The 24,731-nt window shown below is 41.8% G+C and overlaps 1 protein-coding gene across 16 annotated transcripts in view; it reads right to left on the minus strand.

Annotated features, from left to right (window-relative positions):
- EPB41L3 (erythrocyte membrane protein band 4.1 like 3) overlaps positions 1-24,731 on the minus strand; it is a 97,178-nt gene that overhangs the window by 68,051 nt on the left and 4,396 nt on the right. The window lies entirely within an intron of this gene.

Below are 24,731 nucleotides of genomic sequence, written 5' to 3' on the forward strand. Positions count from 1 at the left end.
CATTCTTAGTCCTCATGATCTTATCCCTGAGCATTTTGCTTTTAAGCCACTTGAAAACAAACCAGTCTGCTGCAATCTATTTCTGCTCATCATCAGGCCATGATTTCTTTAACCTGGTAACCATAGCTACTATGTAATTATAAGCAGTCCCACTGAATACACATCTGCTAATTTATCTGGTAGGAAGTCACTATTAACTATTAACAACATACACTATGGTGTTTACTAGTAGAAGTAGGTTTATTAAAGATCACAAAAAAATTACAGGCTTTTTTTTTTTTTTACTTAAATGTTTAATAAACTATATTGCTTGATATAAAATGTTTTAAATGAGGCCAATTACTACTTTCAAACTCATTTATGTATTCCGCACTTTCAAGGCTAAGTTCTCCAGTGAATACATTTCTCCATACAGCAAGCAAGTGCACAGCATTCAGCCTGTGCTCAGCTTCTGCACTTCATGTGAGGACACGGGTGCATGTTCCTATCTTCTGCATGCCAAAACAGCATGAGAGAGAAGCAGAACTAGAAAGCATATATGGCAGATTTATGCTTCAGGCCACATTTTCAAAGTCCTAATGTGTGACACACTTGTTTAGGAATACATCTCAAATTTCTACACTCAAGCTGGCACAGTTGTATCAAAAATGCCTTTTAAAATGTATTGTTTAACAAATTGTATTTAGCATCTACAAAAAGCAGTAATTAACTCATGTCTTTTAAAATGTGACAGTCAGAAAGGCATTCACCTAATCAGACTTCAGATGTCCACATCTGAGATGGTCACTTTAAATGTGGAGGAGAAAACCAGACGTTTCAGAGAGCGACTCATCTGACCTATTTTAGATGCCTCCTTTAGGCTGAGATAAATCACATACTAGCACAACTTTGTCCGACTCGCTACAAAGGAAGCCTAAACAAGTTCCTCCGTTGTAGATCAAACAAACCCATCCTCCATTTTCAATTCTATTAAGCCACTCTTTTTTGTACGTTTTAAAAATTAAATTCCAGAACAATGTTAATCTCTCAGAGTTTTGTTTTGCCCATCTGTCAGATCAATGTGGAATAAACCATTCTTCATCTGATCCTATTATGGTTGCCTTGCTTTAAAAGCACGCAGGTCTCCACAAACTTCACAAGTTTTCCCCCCCCACTCTCAAACCATGTTTTGTACAAGTGTATGAAGACATGAAATGCAAATTAATCAAATAATTAATTCAATAAAATCAATTTATTTGATTTTCTTTTTCAGAAAATATGAATTAGAAAGTAAAAAAAACCTAACTTACAGCTACAAAAATCGGTGATCAAACAACACCAACCAGCACAGATGACCGATACAAAGTGTAGTACATGGAAGTTGTAGTACAAAGACTTTTTTTCCTCCTCTTAATATGAGTTAGAGCAGTGTAAATAGAAAGCAACTATCATACTTGCTGTTTGGAAACGGTCACCCCAAGTATCTCAAGGCATTAACCTATACAGGATCAGATTGCCAAATTCATACGAATCAGAAGTCTGTGTTCCTTCAGCCGCCATCATTGCATCTCTGGAAGATCATTTTTGCACCCTATATAGCTTGTTTCCTAATGAACATTTGTATCCTGGCTGTTCGTGAGCATGGAAACACAGCCATTTAAATTAGCCCCATAAAACACAACTTCATGTAGCATGAGATGAAAATAAATTTTACTTTCCTTGCCAGTTATAATTTTGCATCTCAAGGAACAACAAATGTGGTTCTTAACTTCTTCTGGGACATTACCACATGAAGCAGCCTTACAATACTGTGAGTTACTCTCTGGGACTGGTTTTCTCTCCAGTTACACGAGCCCTCGCTGGCTCTAAGAGTGCTTTGTTAGAAAACTTTTTGTGTGTTATCAAATCTTTTAGCATAAGCAATTCCCTGGATACAATATTCCTGTCATTAGTCAGACAGCAGATGGATTTAATTAACCCAAGGCTACCCATTTCCAAATGTCTTTTTTATTTCCCTACGCATACTAATATGTTTAATAACAAATACTGAGAACAAAATACCATTGATTTCATGCTGTTATCTTACAGATGTAAATAGAAGCAAAGCAAACACATTTCGAATCCAACTTCTTACAAACTCCTCGGATGATTGTATTGCTAAGACTTATCTCATTCCATCTAGTGCAGGCTGAAAATACCTAAATTACAAGACAGAAAACAACACTCCTCTCTTAGTGCGAACCAGCAGGTTGCTTTGTCTTCCTCAGCAAACAGCTGCTTATCTAAATGAACTTTGAAAGCATTTCATTTTTTATAAATGGCACAACAATCCTCCTAGGAAGAGGTTGTTGCACTTATTGGAAGAAATAACAGTTATCTTAATAATATTAACAACATAACTATTACTGTACCTTTGTTCATACACAGCAAACCTTACAGAATAGCTAGTAGTGTCTAAACATTTGCCAAACACATATAATTGGCTGAGAATTTCTTATTAGTTTATTTACTATACCTCACTATGTACCAAAATCATGACTTCTAATGTGAATTTCAGTACAGGAAGAAAGAAATCACTTAAGTTCCTTAAACTTTTTCTGTTGCCAGCAAAACTCCTGTATCAAATTCCCCTTTCCAACAAACAGAAAACAAACTAATGAAAAGAAACTAAGAGCACCACTTTATACAAATGAGGTAATACTATGCAAGCCAGATGTGCTCTTGGATAGCTAAGTTTTGGCTTACAACCCAATATTCAAAGATTCCAAAAGATTAGCTGAGTCCAAACTTAACACAGATGCTGCTAATACTGGATAGTCTAAGGTTAAAGTCAATTTGGCTACAGAATCAACCAGAATGAAAATCAAGTCTTGTGATTAAAGGAAAAAAAAAAAAAAGCCAAGAACTAGCTTATTTTAATCTACTACTTAAAAATTAAGTTTAAAATGTATGTATTTTCAGCAGTGTAAAGGTTTAAAATATAAGTGCTTGAGAGTGCTGCAGAGGTATAATTAAGGGAAGATAAACATTAACATACTATCAAGGTATTAAAACACAACTTCAAAAAACTACTTGACATATTTAAAAATACGTTTTATTAGATCAAATCAGAGAAAATAAGTATTTTCATACCCTTACACCCTTTTCATACCCTTACAAAGCAAAGACATTACATGTGGATTGCAAAACTTGCAAACCACTTGTGCAAAAAGCCTATATCCTAAAACCTTCCCACACATCTAGTCCTTGTTACCTACAGCTACCAACATATAGTGGCTTGGGAGATTACCATTTCCATTACCAATTACTTACTATGGACTTAAAGCACATCATTTCCTTTTCTCCATACGTGAACCAGAATCATGTTGTCCTCAATTAATAATTCTCTGAGCAGGCAAAGCCCAGACTATGTCACCTGGTCCCCTCCAGCAAGTGAAAGTCACAATCTACTGTATATATTCATACATTCAACAAGTTGACTCCTTGCCTCCCATTCTATGGGCACAGACATTCTAGGTTACATCTACTGATCAACAAAATTCACAGCTAATTGACAGCAGAGTCCACAGTTTAATTAACCCAGCAGTCATTAATAAATCTTTATTTATATATAAATACATTCTAGTGAAAATATCTGCTATATTAAGCAAACAGAAATCACATTACAGAAGAAATTGCAAATTAATTCTGAATAAATTGTGATGTTATGACAAAACAAAATTGAACCAAGTATAATTAAATGAACTATACATAGCCACTAACTATTTCCTGTAACACACAGATTAATGATTTACATTTAAATGGTTCTTTGATCTAATTAATTCTCTTTGTGGAAAGTTCTACTTTAATTACAATAATTTCTGAAGATTGTTATAAATCATTGCAGAGGTCCAAATTTGGAAGTTATGTAACTAAATAATGATTCCATACTTCAAAAATAATGTTCCGCATAACGAGAGACATATTTATCCAATAACGATGAGATGCTGCTGAGAAGAGCATATGGAGGACAATATTGCTGCTATGAGCAGTAACAGAAATGTCAATACATGTTTCAAGAAAAGAATACATGCCAGAACGTTGATTTCTAAGATTGAAATATAAACTGTTTTCATCAAACTGCTTGAAGTCTCAGTTCACTTTATTCCAGTTGGGTTCCTTATTAAGAAAACAAAGATTTTTTGTTGATCCCCTTTAATTTAGGTGAGTTTTGCCCTCATGTGCACCTAGGAGGCACCTAAGCCACAAAAGCCTGGTGCTGGGTCCCCAGGAGAGAGGAGAGGCAGGACCTCTGCTGCACTTCGCCAGGAGTTAACACCAGCTCTTTCTTTACCCATCGCCATCCTCTGGTGCCGGCAGCAACCGGAGGCCTTACAGAGGAGGCATCTCCCTGGCGTTATGGTTTCTCCAGTGAACACCAACAAGCCAAAGCAAGTGCAGAGATGTGGTCTAAACAGACACGGGTGGAAAACAACCCCGAAAAGGGCAACTGGATGCCCCCTCCCAACCACACACTCTTGTCACCTCTCTCATGCCAGCACCAATGTAATTTTGGGGGGCTGGGTGGCTCAGCTGGGAGGGCTGAACCTCCCCAGATGGGGTCAGGGGAAGCAGCACCCTTCCTTTGGGCATCAGTAGGCACCCTGTCTAACACAGCTGTAAGGCTCTAGTCCAGCAAGTACAACCCTTATACTTTAACTGACAAACACATCGGCTGTACTGAGAGTTTAGCATTGCACCTTAAACATACACACATAACATCAACACAAACCCGTTAGAGTCAGCACATGGAAAAAACATGAGAAGAAAGTCAAAAAAGCAACAACAAGAGAGATGAGAGGAAACCCAGTGGAGAAAGGTGCTGAGCATCAGGAGGAGCTGCCATCGTGCCAGCGCAGCATGCTCTGGGTTAAGCAACTTAACAGATCTGGTGGCACAAGCCATGGGCCCAAGCATTAGTGCAAGAGACTTCAGGGAGGACAGGGAGGTGTTAATAAGCAATAATAAAAAAACGCTGGTTGGAGGTGTTGCAACACATAGCATGAGTTAAAAAATTTGTCTGGCCTTCTAGGAAGGTGCATGATGCAGATTTCTTTAAAACTTCTTGATGAAGAGGAAAGAAAGAAAAATGGAGGCAACATCTGAAGAAGTTATGTAATCCAGAGGAGATGGAGGAGACACTTTGAAACCAACAGACACTCCCTTCAGAGGGGACTAAAAGGCAATGGCAGACTTGAATTACCTGTAAGGACCCAAAACTCCACCACCCCATAGACGCATGCACCTCTCTGGAACCTCCACCAAAAGAAAACGCAGATCAGTGTTTCTGGAGAGATTATCCTCCACCTAGCAAGGGTGGGGACAGGGAAGCACCAGGAGCTTTTAAATGACAGTGGATGGAGGGGTGGAAATATCAAAAGGGGATTGTACACCAAAGCAGAACCAAGGACACATGACTCAGGCATGAACATAAAAGGCCAACGCCAACATAAAAGGAGACATGAAGATTAGGATGCAAAGTGACTTAACAATCAGCAAGAGATGTGGCAAACAATAAGAAGAGAGTCTATAAATACATTAGAAGGAAAACCAGGACTGTTACTGCACACTGGAAAGGCTGAATTACTCAGTACCTTATTTCACAGCAGCTAGCTGGGATCAGACACTCAGGGCATCTTTCACCTGACGCACACGATGTGCCAGCACAGGCTGGATGGAGTAAGGGAAGAACACAGCAAACACATCAGTAAGCCAGGCGGTTTCAAGTCAGCAGGAACCACTGGAAATGTCCCTACAGTGCTTGGGGAACTACCAGCAATCCTCTCTAAGCCATTAACCACTGCCTTGCAGATGCCAGAGAGGCCAGATAAAGTCTAAAAGAAATGAAAGACCTAGCACAGCACCCGATCTTACAAAGGAAAGTAGGGACAGAAAAAGCCAGAAATTACAGTGTACTTTTAATACCAGAGAAGTTACTGGAGCACACTGTTAAAGGATTTCTAATCCCGTAAAAATAATGAAATTAGGAAAAAAAAGCAAAACACACAAAAACCAATCAATACGAATGTATGAAATAGTCACGTCAAACTAGTGTAATGTCCCTCTCGCTCACTCTCACAGAGCATCTGTCCCAGCTGATAAAAAGAAAGTGGTACAGATGACAGAGCCTATCTTTAGAAAGGCTTTTAAAACAGCCCCACATGACTTTTTCATGAGTGAACCATAAAAACAGTTTAAACAACTAAAAGAAAAAAAAAAAGAAAAAAAAGGTGTACAAGTGATTAAAAAACCCCAAACCCTAGCCTACGAACAGTCACCAGTAGCATGATGACAACCTGTGAGAACTTATCGATTTGAGGAATCACAGTCCTCTGAGCATCAGTGAAGGAAAGGAGAGTGTCAGTCACGCTCAGCATCACACTGGGGAGGCTGGGGCACGCTGCTGGCATCCTCACCACGCTTAAAGAAGAGAAAAGCAGTCTGACAGAAACCATATATATACTGATGTGACTATGTTCCTGTAAGGGTAACGGCAACAGGAGTGGGGACATCAGAAGTGAAAAGTGATGGGGAAGCTATGGGTTAGGCAGCAGGAAGGAAGCAGCATGAAAGTCTGAAGTCACACGTTAAACAAGATGAATTTCAGTCTGGGACATGATGCTGGAGCTATTCTGCCTTCTGCAGCACCAGGGACAAGTATAAAGCATATTGTATTTCAGTTTGGGATTCATATTTTTTGAAAAACTATGCATTAAAGAGTGTTAAGAAGAGAGTAGGAAGAATGAGAGTAGGTTTAGAAAATGTGGCCAGTGGAAAAAGGTTTAAGGAGCTGAATTTGTTTACCCTGGGAAAGGGAATAGAGAGCCGGGAGCTGATAAGAGCCTTGCAATACATACAGGCTTCTTGCAGACAGAAAGTAATCAAGCATTTGCTAATAGTGGAGCAAGAACTTGATTGGCATCAAGTGGTATTTAGAGTAGATGGTATATCAACTATAATGACAGTCAAGAAGACGTTATCTATAGATGTATGGAGTCATCACTGGAGACATGTACAGAGAGCAGCAGCAAAATTCTCTGTTTGTAACTTTATAAAGCATAAGCAATTAAAATTTTTGTTGATTTTTTTACCCCTCCCACTTGGATTGACAACTCTGAATTCACAATATGTATATATCTGCTGCTTCTTTGGAGCATCTGGATGCACAGATTACCATTTTTATTTCCTGTTTACCTTTCGTTTCTGTGACTCAGAGAAATTTCCTGGGTCTGTTTTACTCTCTGGATGGGTGGCTTCCCACAGCAAAAAAACCTAGAATCAATGCAATTTCTGCTGCCCCTCCTACACACAAGGTTTATGAAGAGTGTGATGGACCAGATTCCCTAAAGACAACAGATCACCTTTTGGAGGTCATATCACCTAGAGCACCCCAAGGCTACCCTAATTTCTGATCAGGACAAGAAGAATCGGGCCATCATAACCCATTTTGGCTGGTTTTTTTCCCGCCCTGCTGATCCAAGCAGTTTTCCCCATGGGCAGACAGGTATTTACCAGAAGAAGGGAACTTCATTCTCCCACCAAACTCTTTGCACAGATCTCCAGGCACGGGGTGCAGTTGCCACTGCACCCTTCCCTGCACCCAGAGTGGGGGCTGGCTCTGCCCCCCACATCCCCCGGTGCCAGGATTCATCCACCAGCTCCAAAAGAAGGATCACAGCCACTGCCCACTGCTCACACCGCAGTTCCTGCGGACGGCTCCTGTCTGGAAGAAGCCACACACACAAGCTGTCAAACGCACACCTTCTGAGGAGTGCTGGGCATAACTACAGAAGTGCACAGCGATTAAATCCAAGCCTGACTGCTACTTCATTAATTAAAAAAAAGCCCAAACAACAAAAACAACCAACCAAACAAAAAAAACACAAAAAACCCCAGCAACACACACACAAAAAAACCCCAAACGGTAAAAGTAGGACACCTGAGAAACACAAGAAACTGCTGCTTATAACACACTTCAGCAAAACATCCACTCACCAAAAAGCTTTAATCCGCACAAATACTGTGACTGCAGGAAGGTAAGGGGGAGCAGAAGTAATACACAAGTAACTCACTAAGTATGCTGAGAGACAACAGGGAATTACAGGGGGGAGGCAGATGTGAGGAGGAGGAGGAGAAGGAAATGAAGGAAGCACTAATGAAGACTACAGCAACATCCCACAGATGCTGGTCATGAGAGAATTGCATTGAAACACGCCCAACTTCATCCTTTCCTCATCTCAGTTTAAAAAAAAAAAAAATCCAGGCAAAAGTAAACACTGCAAAACCGCTTGTAGTACTGTGATTACAACCGATTGATAAATATTTCATTCAGCAACCAAAAAGGCAAGAAAGAGCCCTCAATGGCACATCCTGATTTTCTGCAGACAAGTGACTTTGATTACTTGGGTTACATTGAGTGAGGTTTTGACCTTTCTGAATTGCTCAGGAGCCAAACGTTCACATGGGGCCCCCTGTGTATCATTCACTATTTAAAAGTTGTACTTAATGCTACAGAGACCGAGTGTGCTTCAGGCATCAGATTGTTAAAGCTCATATTCTCTTATATTGAGCACAAAATAGAATCAATTCAAAATTTTAAAAAGAGAAAAAAAAAAAGAGTTGCACAAGTTGCTGACACACGGCAGGTGTGCTACATTACCACACACCCCTCAGGCCAAAACACTGTAACACCTGCGAACAATATTTTTTGTTTCATACACTACCTAAATAGACTGTGCTCCAGTGCTCCCAAGCTGGTGACCTGCTTAACCTCCCAGAAACAAGGGAATCGGATAGGCAAGGTACAGATCAGAGCATCAAGCCCATCTCCTCCAAGATGGATCTTCCTGCTCCCTCCCACCAGACGTTTATCTTTCAGGTGATGTAAAAGCCTACAAAGCTGATCACAAAATGATGAGCTATAATTTAAAATATCAACATGTTTTTTCTGATTTCCTGGACATCTTACTAACTAAAATTCAGCACAGAAACCAGTTGTTTTTTGCTTTATTTCACTGGGTGGTGCTTGAAAAAGTCAAAGGACTGCTCACGGATGAATCAAACACTCCCCAGCCGGCAAAAGCAATGTAGGATTACAATTTGTTTTGCTTTTGCAGTGAATGGATACTTCTTCCCCCATTTTTATGGTTTTGAGGGCATTCTTTTTTACATTTTTGTAGCCTTTTCTCCAATCCGGCATGGTTCAGAGATGGAAAAAAGGAAGCATTTGGGGCAGAGAAGACCCATTTTGCAGTCAGCTGGCTAATGCTCTTCCAGTCAGCCACTGACTTTTCCATCCTCCACTGCTGCTCTGTCCCAGCAAGACACACGTTAGCACTGAGGCCAAGAGCTCTGCTCCCAGCTCCCAGCCCCAGTGTTTTCCATAAACCTGCCCAGAACTGAGCCCTTTAAAAATTTTTTGTAAGGGTGTCATCAATCATTTTTTCTTGGAGGCAGCCGTCCAAGACAGGGTGCTTGAGCAATGGCTTCCCCCGTGGCATCCCAGACCAGTACCCGCTCTCCATCACTGGGAAGCTGCCAGTTTTCTTGAACACTGGATTAAAATTATTAAAATAATCAAGAAAACTTTAAACTCAGGCAGACACAAAAGGAAGGAAGAAGTCACAGGCAGCAAAAAAACCAGAGGAACGACGCATGAATCCATACTGGGTCCTAGTTAAATAAAGGCAGCTCTGTGCGAGGAGAGCAATCTTGTTGAGGCCTGGAGCTGAAAGTTCTCCTACTTCATCTTCCTCTTTTTCTTTTTTTCCTCAAGTATCATACTCATTTTACATCCTGTTTTTCAACTTCTGAAGGCATTAAACTGGTCCGATGCAGTAAGGCTACATGATGAGACACCACAGCATGTTTAGTCATAACAGGTTTTTTTTCTGAAATGGATTATTCACTTCGTATTTAGATTTTAATCTCCTGGGCATTCACGTCAGTTTTGAATGTAAAAAACACCCTGCAATATCAAGTAATAGACTTTCCAGTTTGGAGCACCACATCAGGAAACCACTGGCTCCCCAAACAAATTAAAATCTTGTGAGTCTAAACAACCAAACCCGTGGCATCAGACAGCCAGCTTTTTATACTTGAACTGTTCTGGGATCCCCACGCTCCCCAGTGCTTTAATTACCTGCTACAGATTATAAAAATACCGTTCATTTGGCACCACCAGCTAGCCCACAACACCCCTACTCCAGGTTATACTGTCACTCCAAAACCATCCTCCCGGCCCTACGCAGATGACAGTGTGCCAGACCATCAACCAGGAGAAACTGCACAGTTCAACATGTCCCCCTCAAAACTCAAGTGCACATACGAGCAGTCAGCCCTGATGCCTCAAAGCCACCCGCTGTTAAATAACACACTGGATGCAAACCAAGACCTACGGATGGTGTGGTAGCAGGGACTTCTAGGAACGAATTGGTCAGAGTGGAAATGCATGGACAACAAGAATATTTATGGCATATCCAGGCATCTGTAGAGTAGAGAGATGTCACTTAAAATCACCCAGCAAGCAAGATTCTCTTCCAGCTTCAGTTACGCTTCGGTTACGTGCTCTAGGACCATTTTAGTTATGTGTTTCCAAAGCATGGGAAGCTGGTGCACATGTCATCCCAATGCACACTAGTTAAGTCCTGAGGGTCCTTTGCATGATAAGCTCTACAAGGAACTAAGAACAAGCTTTCTGTATCTTCATGTAACACCCCAATAAAGCCAAAACCTTTCACCATCTGTGCAGCTACACTAAACTACGAGGATTTGGACCAGCATCCAGTACAGCCTGACAAAGAAAACAGCTATCTTTAAAGAGGGTCTAACCCTTTTTACCTATCAAACCCTGAAATGCTATACATACAGCTATATAGTAATTACATTATATACTCCTGACCCAGTACTATACTCAAATATGCTGTTTCTGAAGATGGATGTCACCATACTCCTCGACATGTTTGACTATCTTGGACTTAAGACACATAGAAGTGATGGCAGCTCAAGAGAGGACAGAAGGGGTTGAGGCAATGGGGACAGCCAGGTGGCTTGAAGTGCCCCTGCAAGACAGTGGTCAGAAAAAAATGGGGGAGGAAGGGAAGAGGGAAAAAATAAGAAAGCACAATGTGGTAGTGATGCAGCTTTAATCACAAAAATGAGAGTAAAACGCAATGGACAAACTCTTGCAGCCGAAAGAGGAAGAAAAGCTCTTTGCAGCATTTAAATGAACGGGAATGCAAAAAAGAAAGTCACGTAAATCATTCTAGGCTACTCAACAGGAATTGAGCATTTTAAGAAAATAAAAATCTATTTTGTATCTAGTTGATAATTTGAAAGCAGCAGTGAAGGTAATTAAGCTAGATGTTGCTATTTCCTAACTCAGGAATGAATGATTTTACAACTTGAATTCTTTCCTTCCTCACGTACTTTTCCTTACGTATAGCTCTGCTAAATGTTTGATGGTGTGTTTTTAAGGCTACAAAATACTAATCTGGTAGCTACTAAATAATCCAAATGATCTACCTTAATTTAAGGGAGAATCCTACAATTCAGAAATAAAATGAAAGACTTCAATACCAGACCCTGTTCACTGTGCTGAGTTCCAAACTTGTCTCCTGTGCTAACCATGAAAGTACCCAAATCAGTGAAACAGGTCCATAAATGGCTTTTTCCATCCTTCCTCCTGGCATTGTGCAGGTCATTGTGACAAAGGACCACTGTGCATTGTATCTACTGATTATTTTATGCCAATCCATTTCTTTCAGTATGTTTCAGATCCCAGTGTGTAAAATTCAACTTATTTATATTTTACATTACATGGTAGTGTGGGGGGAAAAACCAGTAACTGTCTCTCTTCTTACCGGAAAGATTTGCTCAAAAAGGCATTTATAATTTCAAAGTTTAATTTCTCAAACAATTTTGATAACTTAGTGCACAATTCACCCTTCCCAGGAGCTAATAAGCATGCAGAAAATACATAGAATTACTCCCTACTTCATCATAAATTGTGGTTCAACAACAAAAAATTTCTTCTAGTAGCTATGGCTGATGCTAGACAACAGAGTTGCATTTCATTTCTCCTTCCCCTCTTCTGTTCACTCTGCAGTCTGTTTTCTGTGGGGACAAAAATCATGCCAGTATTCACATGGCCATTACATCTGAACTGAAAAATGAATGAAGTAATCCACCCCCTCCCTGGATGTCATGCGTGCCCTGGGGAAGCAGTGCCCTGCAGCTGGAGTCCAACCCACTCTGCTGTCCATCGCCTTCGCTATATGTATGTGTTTCACCACAGCTGGGGCCACAGAAACCTTACCCTGAAGGAATCATTTTTCTAAAGGTTTGCAAAGAGGCAAGAAACCAACTAATCCTTCCCCCAGTTCCAGAACAGCATTAATTATCCCTACAGCAGCAGCCACCAAACTCTGTCAGAGAGATACAGCCTTGCAAGTATGTCAAAAGCACCACCGACAACACAAGCACATCAGATACGTGCTGGACCTTAACTAGGGGGCTTATCGTTTCAAAGTGCCTTGCATACAGACATCAGTGCTTCATAGTCCACTTCCCAGCTCCCTTTGTCTAAACTCTACCTGGTATATATTCATGTCACCTGTTACTAAAATCCCACAATGGTGAAGTTTCCATGTTCCCCACAGGCCATTTATTTCATTAACTCCCTAGCCTTACTGTTTAGGAAAATTTTCCCAAATGTCTGACCTAATTCTTCCTACTTGAAATGTAGGCACACTCCTCACCCTGACGACAGTGGATGCATAACGTGGCTCTGCAGCTTGCAGACGGCTGCTGCCATTCCCCCCTCAGACCACTCTCTGCCTCTTCTGGCAAGTCCTATTTTTAGCCATCTCTCAGGCTCTTTTCTTTCTCCTCTGTTCTCTTTCCCATCAGTCCACCTCTTCCCCAAGCAATAGCATCCAAATGCTACTTTCAGCTGAAGATCAACTGTGCTTACTGGTGCTGAACAGATTGCAAGGATGGCTTTATGTCTGAAAACAATACTCCTCTTTATACCTCCTGGTAGTAAAGAGTTCAACATTTTCACCATATTATGACACTTACCAGCTTAGTTTTAACCTTTGATCTGTTCATAATCCCACACTGTTTTCTCTAAACACCTATCTAAAGATCTCCCAAGTGGAAGAAAACTATCTTAACTACATTATATCCAATAAAAGGAAAAAACTCCATCTACTAGGTAGATATAAAATGAAAAAATTCAAATAATATTTTAAAAGTTCCCTCTCTTGTGCTGAGTATCATTCAAACAAGTATTTATTAATGTATGAGATCTAGTTTCAGTGACAGAGAGCATATGATTTATATTAGAACAACTGTGGTTCCCTGTATCTGAAGTACATTTGAGCCATTGATACTCTCGTATTTATTAAAATATTACTGAGTACCAATTGGAAACATTTCCAATTTCAGCCTCCATCCACTGCTGAAATACCCACTCCAGAAACAGTCACCTCAGGCCCTGGCAGGTGTTAGGGGCATTAGCAATTTGGCTGGGCTGACCCCTCAGCACATTTTCTGTAGCAGTTTCACAGGAGCTGAGAACATCTTCCAAAAACCGCAGGAACTCGACGTTCTTGTCCGCTTTCAAGAGCCTCAGGGCCATTAAGGTGACCTGAATGGCAGTGCTGGCAGTGTCGTAACTTATTAATAAATTGGGAGCAAGCTCACATCTGCTAGGAAAGGAAAGTCTAGTCTACCCCATTTTACGGTCTCTAGCCGAGTCAAGCACATTAAAATATGTATTACTTCTGTCTACCTGTCACTTCCTGTAATATGCTTAGGTGAACCCATGGCTGCAAGCCAGAACCCAAACTGTTTCAACACTAGCAGTGCTTCTGGGGAAAAGTTATTTGCAACAGAAGTGTCAGGTCCCTTTTGGTATGCTGGCAAATGTTTGCCTCAACCCTTACTGAACCAAAAGTTAAATGGTGAGAAAAGACTGCTATTTCAGGTTAATCTGGGCATCTTAATACACTCACGAAATGAACTACATGCTATGCCTCGCCAATAAAAAATGGAAAATCATAAGACTGACTGAGGCTGATTCCTTTAATCTATATTTTAAGAACAGTTTTGATATTGATAACTTAAGAGGGAACAAAGTCCCAACCTATGTTACCCCACTAAGGAGAACATCTGCTCTTCCTATTCCTGGTACCAACAGTAAACGTGCCATGGGGACATGATGCCAAGGAATGGGCTGACAGGACAATATAGGATACCATTTCATTCAAACCAGTTGCTAGACAATGGCTGGCATTCAGATGACTGAAAACTTGCAAAGAAGCCAGTTCAAGCTGGATTAAGTAGATGCAAGTGTGGACTTGGATATTTAGGAGTTCTTAAGAAGAAAAGCAGCTAGCAATATTTCAGGGTGGGGTTCTGAGACTTTTTTTTGTGTCTAGTCCATTAGTACTAAATAAGACCAGAAACATGGCAAGATCCTTTGTGCCCAGAACTGCATCTAAACCTCAGAATTACAGCTGTAATTAATGGGTTTTCCAAGCTGGGGGAAAAAAGAATCAACTGGGGAGAAAAACTAAACCAAAACAACACAAAAAAACCCAACAGCCTGCAGCCTGAGCAAGTTAAGGACTTCTTCTCTTGCTTACACATACACACTCACACGCAAGCATACAATAAAGGGCAAAATTCCCAAAGCAAACATACTGGAGACTCTTCCCTGTTTCACCCCATTTGTAATCTTTTACGGTCTGTTAAAAGCATGCTGCCTTCAGGAAGATGAGGGTTCTTTTTATTTCTTGTTATTTCATCTACAGTTCAGCACGTTGCTTGACCTACACTGACATAACCTTAAGTAAAACAGGTTCAAGTATGCAGTTTCACCATCCCTAAAGTAAGCCGTATTTTACTAGGGTTTTCCCTCTTTTCTCTCCCTCTGTTCACACTTCAGAAGAGAGGAAATGCCTGCTGTGAATTCTTGTCCAGCACTTTAAATACCACATGAAGAGCTTTCTTTTCATTGCCAGAGAGCTTCCCAAGGACCATAAGCCCTCCAAGAAAGAGAGGTGTAAATACCTTTTGTCCTTCCCTGGCGAGCGGGAAGCAGTTGGGCTAGAGAGGAAGCCAGCAGCCCCTGCGTCCCACGGCACCCACCCAGCACTGGGTGTTGCCCGAGCCCCCTCTACCCAGGCTCACACGAGCGAGGACAGAAAACACCATCGGTGGGATAACCAGCCACTCCACCACCAACTAGTTCCAGCTGTAACCAAAATCAGCAAGTACCCAAAAGCTACCAACTTTTAGTATGAAGATCACACAGTTATTTTTCAAGCATCTGGCAGTACTACCCTACACACTGCAGCCATACACTCATTATGGCTGGTCATGTTGAATTATACGTGGAAAGGCTGAATTACTATTACCTTTTTGCAACAACCTCGGTGTTGTAACATCCAGAAGTCTCATATGGGACAGTTCTGTAGCTTATTAAACTAGACACATTTTTGTGCTCTACAAGCTTTTAATTGTCAAGGAAGATCATGTACAGCTATAAATCTATGAAATGTATTATAAATAATGCCACATGTTCAAATTAGTTTGATTTTATGGGGAAGACGATTCCCTTAGTTTATTCCTTTAACACTCAGGCCACAGCAGTCTGTAAGGTACAGCAGATCTGTTACTGCAGCTGAATGAAAGGCAATCTTAAAACTCACATCCAACGGGGATAAATCCAAACTTCTCCATATATGCTATTAGCCTTCAACATAAGAATAAAAACTTCACCAAGCCCCTAGTGCGTGTCTGTTTTAAACACTTCAAAACAAAAAAAGGTGGATTTTTGGTCTTCCCTTTTTGGTTGCTTTTGGGTGTTTGGGGTTTTTTCTGTTGGGTGGTTGATTGGTTGTTGTCTGGTTGGTTGTGGGGTTTTTTTTTCCCCAAAAAGATGGCTCATGTTATCATTCATTGTCCTCTCAGAGGATGACCTCTGGTTGCTGTAGTGTGTTAGAAAGAAGATTCATTAAGTCACATATGCACTTAGCAAGCTTAAGTCTGAATCACATTCCCGTCTAACTCCTCATTCAAACAAAATGTATAGCATGAAAAACCTGTGCCATAGAAGAAAAAAAAAAAAAAATATTTTCAGACCAGAGCAAATGTACCTCAATGAAAAAACCTAAACTCACTCCTGAGAAAAATGACAGAAAGGGAAGAATGATTCCACCTTAACACTGTATTGGCTATAACTGTCCTAGCAATTTGCACCATTGCTTATCTCAGCAGCGGTGCCTGATCTGTACAGTAGGGTTTATAGGTACCCTAAGAGGGTGTAGAACTATTTCCCAATTTACACACTTTTAAAGGCAAAAGGATCTGGAATTTTCCCTCAAACTACCAGTGTGGGTTTGCAACATGAGCTACAGCATGCTTACAACTCTCACACTTGGTGGCATGGGTTTTCTAACTTGTTTTAATCAGCGTGCTGTCTGGGACCAGAGTAAAGCCAGTGCAAAGCATGTGGATGTCAAGTCCTCAGCCCCTAACATTTCACTGTACGGATCTCCTCCTCTCAGGCCAATGCCCCTTGCCTAATGCAGACGTGGGTGCGTGCTTCTCTCCTGGTTTATATTTATCCCTGGCCCAGGTGCTGTTTTCCAACAGTGAACACAAGCTCGTCCATGCTGAGGGCTCTGAAACAAAGGCAGTAATTTTTTCCCCCTCTCTACACACACCTCCCCATGTGTGCGAGCCATTAAAATGATTTCATACAAACCAGGTTCACATGTCAAGGAACAAGTGACCCGGAGTTTCTGAATGTTCAAAGTCAGCATATGTTTGGCCCTACACTTTATTTATGTTCTATATGTACTTTGCCTCCCTGAAGCCTACAGCAAACAGCTGTCATTAACATTCACCCCTTCTGCTAACACTTTCCTTAATCCCTAACTGACTTTCCAGCCTATAATTAAACTTTCCAGCTGCCACACTCAGAGATGGCACCAATATCCATCATTTGCTTCTAAGCAGTCCCTAAAAAGCTCTTTTTCCAGTTTCTAAGACCATGGGCTAGGACCAGAGCCTCTTACTCTTATAAGTTTTAGGCTAAAAACTTCCTATTCACTTACAAATTGTCCCCCCTTTTACTAGGGAAATTAAATGGCCAAGTAGCATTATCTTAATAATTAAACTAATACATTTTTATAGTGCCTATAGGTGGAGTGCAAAGAGCTTGAAAACTGATGGTTAAACACTGTAAGTGCTTCCACACTTTGCATGGAAAATACACTGAAAAGAGCTGAATAACCACCATCACCTACCAAGCTGTTCAATCCAAGCCCAAAGCTTAAAGAGCAGCTCTGAGATGAAAGAACTAAGATTTGGAAAGACCTTCTGAATAAATGTAATGAGGGACCAAACATCTTACTTTAGATTGAAACAGTAAATTGGGGTTAGCACTTCAATCTTGAAAATCTGTTTTTCACATTCATGTAAATGATTACTTGGACAGTAGAGATGGCTGGCAACATTTTTGTCTGATGTTATTGTTACAGTGTTCAAGACGATCTGATATTTTATGAGAAAATTACTGGCTTCACAGTTGAAAAAGGAAGGGAGAAGATGTCTGAAGCAAACACTGTATTTTTTGGTAACACGATATAACGTGACCCTGAGGCAGCTGAACACAACAGGTCAGGGCTGCGGGACACCCAGGGCATACACACCATGGGCTTCAGGAGAACGACAATCCAGAAGCTCTTCAGATCCAGGACAAGAAAATCCCACTAGACAGCCACAAACCCGTGTTACTTTCATGAGCCCCAAATGTCTGGGACATCTGCTGAACCTCTCAGTCCACAAAGCTCCCCCACCCCGAACCTGAAAGCTGGATAACCACACACGGCATCCTCAGTCCTACAGCTCTGCAACTCTGTGCACCGCAAAACAGGATCCAATGTCCCCAGATATTATCTGTTGTAGCGTAGAGCAACATTTGCTCAACTGCCAAAGCACTATCATTACAAACATTGAGTGGGCTTCATTCGTAACACAACTGGCGAGTGTCCACCGGCAATCCCAGCAGCACACCAGCCTGCAGCAATCGCGTTGTCACCTGCTGATGAAGACGCGGGGATGTTTGGGGTCAGTCACCTCCGTGTCTCCTCTTAACGTGTTTAGGAGTTGCAGCATGCTTTGGCTTTGCCTTTTGCCTCACGTGGCAGAGATAAATTGAGCGCTTGGATCCAGCCTTCACGTTTTAGAAACTGCAGGCTGGTTTCACAGGGGATGAAGGCTGCAGCCTTGATGAAAGTTATCTGCTATTTAAACAAAGTGGGGTACCTTCAGGAAAGGAACGCATTTGTTTTCAATTTTAGCCTGTTCGTTGAGGTTATCAATTTAACATTAAGGTTTTAATGTTGCAAAATATTGCAATAACTGCACAGGATTTATCAGCTACTGTAAGGCTATTTTGGAGGGCTACAAGCAGATTAATCATGCAGGTTTTGTCAAGTCTAAAAGCATCACTGCTCAGTGAAGAGATCGTAACAGACAGGTGCAAAAATTCAAAGTTTGGACAGCTATGGCTTGTTCCTAGAGGCAAGGCAAGGAAGGTCAACATTTTAAGTGGATATTAATACACCTTCAGTTCTATCTAAACTCTAGGTGAAACTTTTCTCCCTCCTTATGTTAAACACATAATTTTAAAGGTAAATTTTTGAAGAGTATACATAACATGCTTAAGCTTCAAATACGTATGGTTTGAGAGGTTAGGAGAATGCAAAAACAGTGTTTCATTGAAAACTGTTTGTCATTTTTAATCACAGGATAAGTCTTCAAGAGGTGTGGCTGATGCAATTTAAATTTTCACCTGACAAATTGAATTATTAATCTTCACAGCACCTACAACAAAGGATGAAGCGGAGCAGTCAGTTACCAGCCCCAGGAGCTACTACAGAACAAGATGGGGAAGCAGCTTCTTGCAGCACCCTGGGGTGAAGCACTTCTTGCAGCCAGGATTGCCCAGGACCTCCATCCTTGCCCCCACTGCCACCTCCTAGCTTCAGTTCTCCAAAGCAGGGGAGGACCTTGAGCAGCCCCACCGATAAGAAATGCTGTGGTTTGCAAGGAGGGCAACAGAGAAACAAAGCTGAGGGCTTTATCTGAGCCTGGAACGAGCGGTTTATTCTGTACCGGTGGCTCTGGCAGGGAGAACCAAGGAGCTTGAGGAGCTTTTCACTCATGCCTGAAGGAAAGCCTTACCTATTACCAGTCACTACTTCATTTCCCTACAGCAAGCGATAAATACTCCAAGCTCCTGCTAAGTTCTCAAGAAGTTGCCTTTCTCTAACAGACTACACTTGTCATGATGCCTTACCACTCCAGTTCTGGAAGACACCATGCATTTTGCAGACCTGTCATCTTAAATGGTGTTAAATATTACTCTTAGGTACTAATTTTGTATCTCACTAATAATTTCCTTATTAGGTGTCTAACCAGAGTTCAGAAAGAAATAAAGTTCTAAAAATTCTGACAGAGTAACTTAAAATGGGGTTGCCATACACCACAATTTCAGAATAGTAGGCTAAAGTAAAGTAGGTTATATAAGGTCTTAAAATGAATGCCAAATGCCACCAGAAAGCAGGATTCCTTGCTTGGAAATCTCAAGATATTTGGCTTCAATGTGCCACTAGTCAGAGAGTGATTTCTGTTCAGCCTACTTCTCAAACTAGTATGTTTTTAAGTAGGAAATAATCCTATTCATCATGTAAACACTTACTCCGAATCCTATTAATGTTTGTGCTACCCCTTCTGAATTTCTGGACAGTTTCTTTCAGGCTCAGCAGACAACTTTTAATTAAGAAATATTTAACCACTCGTATTTTTTAAACAACAGCATGTAAGCAGAAATAATTGCTTATCACATCTACTTTACAAAATCAAAATACAGCCAGTGGAAACCAGATATGAAACACTTGCCTTCGGCTGAACTAGTTTTGTTTAGAGAATGAACAGACAATGCATTTCCTTGGCCGAGACCTTGATTTGTTTGCCAAGTCCCATCCTGCAGCGATTTTTCTTCTTACAACAACATCCCAAGCACAGAGGACACTATCAAGGAAGCAGACTCACAGTTCTGCGGGTTAGGAACAACAGCCCTGGCGTGCCTTGAAAGAAGGTTTTAGTAAACATGTAATTTTAGTAAACATGTAATGTAGTATGTAGTTAATGTATCTATTTTATAACTGCTTGGAAGCTAGAGAAAGACAGGTATCTTATGGCAATTTGTATCTATAACATGATGGCATGTTGCTGCATCATCTATTGCATGCCAGCAATTTTTTATTTAAAAAAAAAAAAAAAAAAGCACAGCAAGATTTCTTGCAAATCTACAGAGATATTACGGAGATATTAAACAGTTGTATTGATTTCCATAAACTGGTTAGAAGAAAGCATAACTACACTGATTGCATTCTTCAAAGCAACATCACAGGATCAGAAGGTCATGGAGCGCATGTTCTTTCACACCAGCTACCTTGCCTTCAGATAGAAGAAACACCGGCAAGAGTTTGAAAGCAGTGTTTCAGATGATGGAAAATGCAGGACAGAGGCAAACAGCAAAACGAAGTGCAATAACCAAACTGCTACTGGCTTGATGTGAGGTGATTCAGAACAACAAAAGACGGGGAAAACACAATGATCATGTCTGCATGGCAGATAGGTAAGAACAAAATCAAAGCTGAAGAGGGAGTCAAAAACCAGGCAGAGAGTTTATCTTAATACAGACACTCCTGTTACAGAAGCCACTGGTATCCTTCTGGCCAGTGTAACACAGAAACTACAACTGTCCTGACTCCGTGGGTAACCCCAAAACCACGCCATTTGCCTTATATCAGCAAGAGAAATTTTTATGTCTGTTCCTATAGCACAGCAGTGGGAAGTTGGTAAAAATTTAAAAAGAAGAACTTATTTTTATTCTTCAGCTCTGCATCCTTAATTCACTGCCCCCTCAGGATGAGAAAAGGACTGGCTTTACTGCTCCACATTACCATGTTAGTAGAGAAGCTGCAAAGTGCAATACTAATGGTTTATATATGACGTCAGTGTAAGAAAAATAGTTTGGGGTTTGCACAATTAAGAGCAAGTCAAGAAATCTGTGTCACACCACTAGCAAATGAGGATAAAACACTTTCAAACTTTACATGTGAAATTCTGGATTGTTTCGTTTGGCTTTGTAAGAACTGTAGTCAGTGGGTACAGATCAGAAATAACAACCTCAATGCCAACAGTTTGAAGAGAAAGGCAAGCTTTCCATGTAACTTTAGTTATATCAGCATTTCACCATCACAATAATTAATTGCATGACATACTTAGTTACATGCAAATGCCAGTAGGTACACGGCTTATATAGATAGAAAGACTAACTGAATATATTTAAATATATTGATGAAGGCAGCGGGCGCAGTCTTTGCTCCCTGCCTTGGACAACCGGCGGGGGCAGAAGCATTGTCTTCTGGCTCTTCTTCAACCCATTACAGGCACAAAGGGTTTCCCAAGATCGGAATAAACTAAGACAAATCAACAATTCTCTGGTTCTTGAAGATGTCATTAAATAGGGTGGCATGAGAATTGGTTGTGTGTGATGGTTATCTTTTTTTTACTTTTACCTTTTTCCAAGATATCTACTATAGCCCATTAATATGTTATTATAATCTATATAAGGACTAGTGGCATTGAGGACAGGACCGAGCACAGAATGCAAACCAGTGTCAATACCAGATCTAAACTGTCGTCGAGTCCGTCCACAATCTCTGTTTGCTGCACTTTGCTTGCACCCCTGCAAGTGAGTGTCCAAACCCCAACAGTGTGCTTGTACGATATTAAAGGACCCTCCTAATTTCCATGCCTCAAATTCCGGCTCTAAGCCTGCTAAGAGAAAGCCTGCAAAACTCTTTAATAAATCACAGCAATCAGAGATGGAAATTAGGTCATCTTGCCCACGCCTCCTATCTGAACTTTGAGTTTGCTACCCATACGGTGCTGATGAGTGCTCTGTCTCGGCAACTCCTAAATGATTCAAGTGCTGAGGTTTCTCCTAATTCCCCGAGCAGGCTGTTACACAGTCCAATGAACCTCACCAGCCATACGCTTCTTGCCTACCAGCCTCATCCTCTCCACCCCAGTTTTGTCTCTGTCCCATTTTGTTCTATTCCTAGTTATGGCTCCCTCGACTCCCCCAAAATCTGCTCTTGATGCTACCTCAACCACAAGCCGGCAAAAATTGTTGCTCAGGAAACGTTCTTCTGCCTCTCCTGTAATCCCACTGTAGTGTGCTGCTATTTTTAGGAGGAAAAGGAGGTGGTAAGGGAATGAAAGGCTGCCAGCTCCAGCTGTACAAGAATAATGCTCCAGTACGTGGAAACTACATTACAGTGTTTCCCTTTAAGCACGGATAATTAACCAAAACTTTCAGTCTTCTGGAATGATCCAAAAGAGAGAGACAGAAGAAATGGAAAAAACAAATTCCAGGGTACAAAACCCACCACCTCACTTCACCTTTCAACCCTGCAGCTGGGCCTCTCCTTCCAGGGTCATTCTCAAGATTTTACATTGCCGTTTGCCTAACGAGCCGCACGGTTAAACCAGCAACATACTGCCATAATAGAAGTGATCAATTAAGAAAATTGCTTACAACAAGAGGTAACTTTGCCTAGCACCAGCCCCTCAGGTAGGAGCAAGATCTGTGTTTTACTCCTGCTTCAAGACAAGGCGACGTGCTGACCTCCGAAAAGGCAGCCACCCATCACCCCCCCCAACCTCCCTGGCCAACGCTGGTGCCAGAGCCCCCATGCAGAGGGCTCTGTGCAACCAGTGCCTGGACTACCAAGACCATCCAGTTAAACCAAAGAGACCCTGCTTTTCTGAAAGCACACTTTCACACCTCACACACCATCTTTACCTTTATCAAACCTCATATTTACTGATATGCAAGGTTAAGAACTGCTACTAGGAACAAACCAGAGCTACTAGGTTTTTTGCTGCAAATAATTCCCACAGGCAAGCAGCCATGTTTCCCTCTGTATAGATGTGTATGGCTGTATACTGACTGCAGCACTGCTGTGGGGCACCCACAGCAATCACATTGTGCTGGGGAGCAGAGGGGCTGAGCACTGTCTGCCCCAACCCTTGCTCTGAAACCGCGGTAATTTAATTGAAAGAAAACAGTGATGAATTCAGCGGACCTGGTGAAGTCATCATCTCCAGGGTCCTTAGAGAGATTACAGCTTCCTGACCTAAACTATGATTTGGCAGGGTCAGATTTTGATACCTCTGTCTAAACCAAATCAAGCCTTGCTTCACAGACAGACTTACCAATCTCTGTGGGAAGACTGGCAGATAAAGATACTCCCTGACGCGAGTCAGGGTGCAAGAACAGGTCTCTCAGTTAGCATAAACATATGTTTCCTAGGTCTGGAAGAGCTTTTTTTTCCTCTTCACAGCCTGTTTGCATTTACTGGCTTATTAAACAAGATTTTATTTGCAGCCAATATGTCCTAGGAAACCAGGAGGTGTTACACATAATTGCCCTCAAATTCATAAGGAGTAAACAAGGTAACCTCCGCCCCCAGGGACTCCTGCTCCACTGCCACCACCAATGTCACATTCCCCAGCTGCCGGGAGCCATGTCACCTCCTGCCACCGGGGAAAGGCTGCTGGGGCATGCTGGCATGTGGTTGCCTCCCAGGATTTACTCACCTCCTCTGCTCCTCCAGTGAGGTGGAAAGCGCTGAGGCTGAGCCACTGCAAGGGATGAAGCTCTGAGGATGAGGAACATGGAGGGATAATCCCAAATCGGGAGGGGGGAGAAGTGGGGCAGGTGCTTCACCACCTTCCTGGGCGATGGGAAGGACAGATGGTGCCAGAGGCTCCTGCCCAGCAGGGTCCTCGCCAAGGAGCCCAAAGGAAGGGCCACCCAGCCAGCGTCCCTAGCCCGGGGAAGGGGATGTGCGGTGGAAGTGACAGGCAACAGTCTGGCTGGGGGAGCAGGACACAACTAAAGAGAAGACCAAAACCACAGGCGTAAGCATGCGGCTTGCTCTGGTCTGACACGGGCTGGAGGCGGGTGTTTTCGCTTCCTCTCTACCATTAACATCCCATCATCCATCCACACGGCTCCAACCAAGAGCCCGCCATGGTCAGCTGTTCCCACCTCAAATACATTCCCCTGCTTGCCACCTGCAGCCCCTCTGGGATCAAAATTCAGTCCCTGTTTTAGGGAAAAAAGCTGCAGTGAAAGCCAAGCAATAGACGCATGCTATACCTTGATAGTTCAGGTTTTAACATAGCCCAAAAACATAAACATCAACCATTCTCCAATCCATGTGGGAGCTTTCTTCTCCCACCTCTAACTCATTAAAGCAGTGCTATGACTCTTCCCTTCTGTCACATTTGTCAGTAAACATACGTTTCATACAAATACATGCACGTGAGCACGTATCCAAAATTGTATCCTGCTTTTTTTCTCTTTACTCTCCCCCCTGCCTCCCAAAATATTTCCTTATATTCACATATGCTTTTCATTTATTCTAGCCCTTTACCCCCCACACACGCTCCAAGTCCCTGGTTTCCACATTCTTCTTTAACCCTCTAAGGACTTTTCTCAGTGGGATCAAACATCTGGTGGGCGATCCTCATGCAGATTTCAGTACTTC

The sequence above is a fragment of the Strix aluco genome, chromosome 1, assembly GCF_031877795.1.
Source record: "Strix aluco isolate bStrAlu1 chromosome 1, bStrAlu1.hap1, whole genome shotgun sequence".
Classification (NCBI taxonomy): Eukaryota; Metazoa; Chordata; class Aves; order Strigiformes; family Strigidae; genus Strix; species Strix aluco.